At 39.6% G+C, this 7698-nt stretch overlaps 1 pseudogene across 1 annotated transcript; it reads right to left on the reverse strand.

Moving 5' to 3' along the window:
- Positions 1-660: 660 nt before the first annotated feature.
- On the reverse strand, positions 661-6311 carry LOC148779377 (ABC transporter G family member 39-like; annotated as a pseudogene). Its single transcript, XR_016046457.1, has 14 exons — positions 6004-6311; positions 5493-5809; positions 5177-5337; positions 4936-5039; positions 4682-4826; positions 4480-4578; positions 4242-4351; positions 3763-4095; positions 2984-3275; positions 2637-2854; positions 2287-2514; positions 1818-1989; positions 1468-1720; positions 661-1116 (listed from the first exon to the last, which is right to left on the reverse strand). The product of XR_016046457.1 is annotated as an ABC transporter G family member 39-like (transcript).
- Between the last annotated feature and the right edge of the window lie 1387 nt (positions 6312-7698).

The following is a 7698-nucleotide window of genomic DNA, read 5'->3' on the forward strand; positions in this document are numbered from 1 at the left end:
TTCTATGTTTTGTCCCAATTGTCAATCTTAAAAAATAAAATAAAAAAATTTAAAATTTACATAAGACAAATGGTCCAGGAAGCATCTGCTCATAGCTGGGTTCTTAAGTAATTTTTTTTTGATTAAATTATTATTCATATTGTGAATTTAAACAACTAAAACTTGTCTATCCAGATCAAAATTGGTCGATACAGATTGAGATTGGTGGGTGGATGATCTAGGTCTATGTTACACCTTCAGAATTGCTTGATTTATGTCATTTCTAAATTTTTATCATTATTCCTTTTTTTTGTTTCTTTGTTGTTGGACCCAAAGACTCGCCCGAGTTTGCCATGGTTTTAGAACACTGGGTGAATTGATGATGTTTTGCAAAATTTTATAGAAAAGGAATCCTCTTGGGCAGGTGTCTTGCGACGACGGGTGTACTCTACTCTACCGTGGGAGTCGACTATGATCTCCAACACAAAATATTTCGTCATTTCTTTTCTATGATATTGTTTATTGCTATTGTCTGGTGGTAATTTTCTTTGTCAACACCAAATAGGAATTTTATGTTCTTAAGAATGCAGGTTGAGACATTTAAAGAAGGGGAGTAATATTATGTCACCGTATCATTATAATATAATGAAACCAAGCACAAAGGAAACGAGATCTTGATCAAGTACACAAAAATTCAATCACATTTCATTGAATTGAGATGGGACATTACAAGCCAAAATACACCTGACTTTATATCAAGGGAGAAAAATGGATAAATACATGCGAGAAAATTGTGAATACACTCATTTCCAGAATGAAAGGGAGAAGAAAGGAAACAATAAAGTGAATGAGAGGATCATGAAACATTCATCTAGCTTGGAAATTAAGGGTGCGAATGGATAAGGCAAAGACAAGGGCGAAGAGGATGGCATAGCCAACAACAACACAGGCAACCCAAGGCAGCATGTCATAATCAAATCCATATGAAGCATTGAGGAAGTCGCGTAGCGGTACGGGGTTGCCCTCGGCCGTGAGCAACTGCTTTGTCACATTTCCAAACTGAGACACCATCAAACCGTAAAGTGTCCAGGCGACGGGACACCCCCAGTAGTACCACCTCCACCAGCCGGGGATGCTCTGCAAACATGGGAATGGCCATGAAGTTCTCACAAATGATCTATACATTGTTATGGAAGTTGTTATCTCTATTTTGCTAATGTCATAGTATTTGACCTTTGTTTTTTATAAGTTAATTGGAAAGAACTTAGAATTTAGACTTCATTCGACATAAGTTTAATGAAAGTAATAAAGAGCCATACAAGGAAGGCTTATGTGGTCCTCTATTGGAGCTAACCTATACAACATGATATTTTGAAGGAAAAAACATAGTTATGCTGGCTGGATTGGAATCCTAGTTTCAAGAAAATATGAAGCAATTATATTTTAAATTAAATAACCAGGAAAACGAAAGATGTGTAATTCACTTACAGTGCGTGGGAGCAAGAAGCCAGTGAAGAGCATCCATACACCATAGAATGCAGAAGAAAGAATGGAGGCAAAAGTAGCATTGGGAGTTAAGGCCACAGTCATCATCCCGTAATATGTGTAGTAGAGGAAGGTAAAGAACATGAAGAAGAAAAACCACAAGAACTTTGCCAAAGTGAACTCGAATCCGATCATACAGTACACCACCACCCCATACAGCTGTTTGTACAAACACATAAGGCAGTTCCACCAAAACCTACAAACACAATTTCACTTTCATTGCCATTGCCATCAAAAGATATACCTGTATTTTCTTTTTATCAAAGTTGTGAGTTGTTGAATTTGTTTCATACCTGAGCCAAGGCATATGGAAGGGCTGAGAACATCCCAGCTGCTCTCTCCCTATAGAATACACTTCTCTCTATGTCGACCACTGGCTGAACTGAAGATGCATTATTCACCCCGAGGAAGAGAACCGCAGAGAACATGGAACCCATCGCATTGAGGAAGTCTTGTTGCTGCTCTCTATGTTTTGACCATTCGTGCAGCACAGTGAGGTTAGAACAACAGTGAGTTGGAATGCATGAAGTACTAGCATGGAAGGCAATATAAATATCTATCTTGAACATTCTTGGTTAGGTAGTTTAAGAAGACATTCTCAAGTGCTAGTTTTTATAGTTAAATTTTAAGAAAAAGCTTTGGAAAATTTGAGAAAAATGGAAGCATAAAGAAAATTGTTAAAAAAAAATTTGAAACTTGCGAGACAATTCAATCATAATTTTTTCTGTTGGACCAGAAATGGAGAAAGAAGAGAATGCTTACATCTTGCTTCCCATGTCCCAGAATATGCTGCCAAACAGGAGGGCGGCTACCAGGGTGAAGAAGAAGCGTACTGCATTGTATTGAGGGTTTCTCCAGTAGGACCAGTGTTGCTTCCAGAGGCAGGCCACAGCTTGCACCATGAATGGCTGTGAGAATTGGGTCTCGAAGTGTAGGTCTTGAGACCCTGGTGTTGGCTTGCTCAACTCCTCAATCAATGCCATATTCCTCCTACAATTATGGGGGAAGTAGTAATCTTAAGACGAAACACTAAAATTTCCCAAGGAGATCAAAAGGGAGGATCACGAGTGACTTCATCATAGAGACAGAGAAGAACTAAGGCAACTACTCACTCATATAGAGGAGAATTGGCATAAATGTTAGCGAAATCCGCCTGAAGTCCATTCTCAGAGGCTATGGAGGTGACCTCTAGCATCCAAGTTGCAGGATTATATCCTGAGGTTATCTCGGGGACACCTTCGATTGATTGGAAGTAGTCGGTGAGTTGTTGTGAGTTCGTCCCCAATGGGCCTGCGTAGATAACTTGTCCTCCTCGTTTCATCAAGAAGAGCTGAGAACATGAAAATTTGTTTGTAGGATTACATAGGAACGAATGGATAGAACATATTAAAGGCAGAATTCCTAAAACTAAGTATTTGTTTGTGTGCGTGTGCGCGCGCACGCGTGAGAGAGTACATACCTCATCAAAGGACTCAAATATGTCAATGCTAGGTTGGTGTATGGTGCAGACCACGGTGCGGCCTGTGTCCACTGTATTTCTTACAGTCCTCATGACAATGGCGGCTGCTCTAGCATCGAGCCCCGAGGTAGGCTCGTCCATGAAGATGATGGAGGGGTTGGCAATGAGCTCGAACCCCAATTGTCAGTCTCTTCCTTTGCTCTGTGGAGAGGCCATTGACCCCTGGCACGCCCACTAGAGCCTCCCTCAGGTTGTTCAGCTCCACCAGCTCCATTACCTCCTCGACAAAGGCCTGGGTATCACAATGATAAATTTCTAGTTACTTAGACAAAGCTCCATTTTTTATAAGAAAATACAACTCCGTAAAAGAAACTAGAATTTGACCCTTTATTGTAGAAATATTTAGAGATTTTGTACCAGGATTAATTTCACTGCCCAAAATTAAGTCGAGGGAAAGGCCAATAGCTAATTTAGCAGAGATCCCAGTTAGATATTTTCTGTCCAATATAGTTTGGAAGATATGGAGTTGATTGAGGAAAAATTTCGAGCACTATAGTCTTTCTTGTGTTGGACCATTGAACAATCCTAGATGCTTTAAATGGAGAGACAAAACTCTTAATACTTATTCCTAAGGGTGCAATAATCGAATTTGTTCTACATTGGTGTGCTTTGCTTGGTGGTTAGGATATTAGGGGCTGCAACACATTGTCCAAGGTTCAAATCCCATTGCCGAACTTCCAAAAACAAGACAATCAAATTTGGAATTTGAGGAGTGTAACCTTTCGAGTGTGCGATTGGACATCAGCTGGGAGTCGCAACCAGGCAGAGAAGAGGAGCGACTCATGGACAGCGAGATTAGGGGAGTGAATATCATTCTGCTCACAGTAACCAGAAATACGGGCAAAGGTCTCTTGCTTCTTTGAGTAGCCAGAGATGGAAATGGATCCTTCAATGTAGCCACCAGTCTTATGCCCGGCAAGGACATCCATGAGTGTTGTTTTCCCTGCTCCGCTCACACCCATCAGGCATGTCAGCACGCCTGGCCGGAAGCTTCCGCTCACCCCTTGCAACAATTGCAATCGGTCTTGTTCTTCCCCATGAGCCTTCATTTCCTACACACCTAGGCCTTTCAGTTCACTATCTTTTTTTTGGGGGCTATCGACATAATTATCATCAGGATCATTTTAGTATCCACTATTAACTGCTATTACTTCTACCACTACTACTAGTAAATTGGGTCAAGAAGATCTTGACATACGGCTGGCATGTCGACAAAGTACTTGATCTCCTTGAAGGCCAACGCAAGCGGTTTGAATGGTAGCACCATTCCTTTCTTCTCTTTCATTCCATTTGTTGTAGTGGAGTCTCCTACAAGGAGAGAAACACATGACAAAGAGTGAGACCTTTTAAATTTTTCTGGGTAAGTAATAGGATCCAAACTACACTTTCAATGTTGAGAAAACGAGCCTATCTCCCTCTATGACTTCTCTACTTACCAAATACTTTTCCATTAAGATGTCCATTGACCTTAATTTGGTCTTCATGCTTCCCCTCTGATGTATCCTCTGTGATAGATGCCTGAGGCTTCCCAAGAGCTGCATAATGAAACAATTTACGTTTTTTTCCCATTAACTTCTTTTCATTTCGATCAATTAACAGTAGAAACAACAAAAGGTGAAATTGAAATGTTGTACTCACGGTCAAGATACTTTAAAGCTAAGGTGTCAAGGATGTTGAAGAGGACGTTGTAACCCATGAGAGCCCCAATCCCAATCCAATACCAATTTGCTTCAGTGAAAATCCCTCGAATCTTCAAGAGTAGCTGGCCTATGTGGACACCATTCTATTGCACATGTACAAGATAGTCAGCTACTTCCTCCATGCACTCTTTTATCCTAATCTACATGAACCAAAAAAGTTTTAAAGGGATTTTTTGCGTATTTCATGTTAACCTGTATCCATCTATTTGATAGGAACTCATTTACAGCCGCAGCATTCTGAGCATACATGAGAGGAGAAGACCAGTATCCCCATTTCCACCAGCTGTAGATGTCCTCTGCCAAAATTTGGATAATAATTTATTTATAATGGTGTGCATACTTTTGTAATATAAACTAAAGCAAAATAGCGCAGAGACAGTTACAATATGAACATTGTACATAATCAAATGTTACTACATCCATGATACATTACCTCTTGAGACAATGAAGCCTCCCAAGACAAATATCACCAATAGCGCAAATGCTCCAAATGTGTTCGAAATGATTTGGTTTCGACCTAGTGCCCCGATAAAGCGGTAGAGAGACAAAGACATCTGATGCAGGTTGAATAGCAAAAAGAATTGCCTAAAGAATCTGAAAACAGGAAAACCATAGGCAATTCATTGTCAATTCTAACATTACAATTAACAAAAGAAAGACAAAAAGAGCAAACAAAATTCACAAGATTAATTTAAATTAAAAAAAATAAAATTCATGAGCTTTGGTAGGGCAGAGGAGGATGAATTAACCTGCTCGGGTTCGGTGCTAATCCAACTGAGTAATAGGTTATAGCTACCCATACGAAGGACTCCAGTAAAGAGATGGGTATCCTCATGAGAAATGTGGGGAGAGTATAGGCCCAAGCAGGGAAGAACTTTGCATCTCTTTGCTTGTAAAATACAGGCAGCTTCACTATCGTCATTTGCAATTCTGCTAGACCATTAAACATCGCGTTCACGAGCCCAAAGAACAAAACTCCCATGTACTTGGATCCATCCCATAAGGTCTTGTTTCCCATCTCTGTGCGGAGGAAGACTGTCGTAGTCATGGTAGCGACAATGGCTATCTGTGAAGAGCAATACAAGGTTCATCAAATGAATGATTTTCATAGATAAACCGTATGATTCACCAACTCTTTCATTCAATATCAAGGGAAAGAGAGAGAAACCATTAGTATCCTCTCTCTGTTTCTCTATCTGTCCTCCTATATATCTATCTAAAATGAAACCAGAGGAAGAACATAAGAGCGAATGGTTGGACCTGAATAGCTTTGAAGATGAAGATGAAGGCACTTCTCTTCATAAGGAGCACTTCTCTATCAAAGCAAGCCTTGAAGAGCTCCATCTTGGTTAGGCCGTACTTGTTTCTAACTAGGGCGGCAGGGTGGCACCTGGACTTGTCATAGGGCACCGAGAGACCAGATTGCATCTCCCTGCCGACATGGAAGGACTGGAATGCATCTGCAAATTCTTGTACTGGGATATATCTGTAGCGTTGATTCTTGTCGAACCAGTATTGTTCTTGATCCTTCCTTGATGTCACCTGTATTGGCAGTCAAATGAGAGAGAGAGAGAGAGAGAGAGAGAGAGAGAGAGAGAGAGAGGACCTCTTGCAAGAAATGAGAGTGACAGAAGATATTGGAATTACACTGATTCAAAATTTTCTAGGTGTCCTACAGTCCAGTTTTTTGTTATTAAGGTATTGTTCAGTGTTCAAAAATTCAGCTGAGTACACGGTTAAAGCTCAGGGTAATTGAGAAACTAAAAAATATGATAATTTTATTCGATAGTGAATCCATGTATAAATCCTGTTTGTGTGATTTGGATGTATGACAATGATCTGTGAGTTTTTCTTGCTCGATTTCATATTTTCTAGGAATTTGGCTGAAGTCCAGGGGGTCAAGGTGGCTAGGCACAACAACATAATGTCTTTAGTTCTGTTCATGCCACAAGTAGGGGATCCCTTCCCCACTGAACTACCCAAAAAGAAAGGTTTTATATATATATATATTTTTTTGAATTATTCTGAATGTTTTAAATTTTAAATGAATATTTCTATGTCCCTGTTTTATATATATATTTTAGATTATTTTGAATTTTTAGTTTAGTTTGAGTTTTTCCCTATTTTTATTTTCTTTTTTTTGGGTTTTTTAAGGGCTCTTTTATCTGTGTGCACTACTTACACGTGTTCACTTGGACTCACTTGAGTAATTCGGCTTCGGCTGTAGCAATAGCCAATTCCGGGGCCCATGCCGAGTTCCAAAATATTGGAACCCTTTAGGTTCACAAAGTGTTGAATCATGGATACTCATCTCTATAGTAAAAGTAGATTAACCACTGGATAAAGTTTTATGTTTAAAAGCAAAATTAGCTGAGTTGAAAGCTATGAGAATCATTCACGGTTCATTTGCCATATTTACCGTAAGGCTAATTTGGTGGTCGATGTTCTTGTCAAAAAGGCTACAGTTTTTGCGGAAGCCACCATTTGGCGCTCTAGGCCTCCAAATGTTTTTAACCTTCCTTTATTTCATGACACAATTATCTTATTGTAGGGTTATAAGATAGTACGATATAATTTTTTCTATCTTTTATTAATGAAAAATGGATAGCCGGCTTTCTTCCTGATTTACCCAAACAAAATAAAAGTCATGACTCGTAGAAAGACTATAGTGTCAATAATTAGTTTCGTTGGCTTCTCAGACACATCATTGGTTTCTCAGTCCCTGTAGTGCAAGATTCTAGATTGAAAGTCATTCTATATGTAGACTGTAAACTCTTAGACGGATACAGAAGGTTGCCTTAACAATAGGACGGGTTAAGTGAGAATGAGAGGCAATTGAAACTCTTGCAGTAAGAGAGAGACATTCTACCTCCTGCAAGAAATCGGCCACTCCTTTCCTTTCGGGACATCGGAATCCCATCATGTGGAAGAAGTCGAGAATTGATTCTCTCGGTC

This window comes from Amborella trichopoda, chromosome 12 (genome assembly GCF_054954075.1).
Source record: "Amborella trichopoda isolate Santa Cruz 75 chromosome 12, AtrichopodaSantaCruz75HAP2 v2.0, whole genome shotgun sequence".
Lineage (NCBI taxonomy): Eukaryota > Viridiplantae > Streptophyta > Magnoliopsida > Amborellales > Amborellaceae > Amborella > Amborella trichopoda.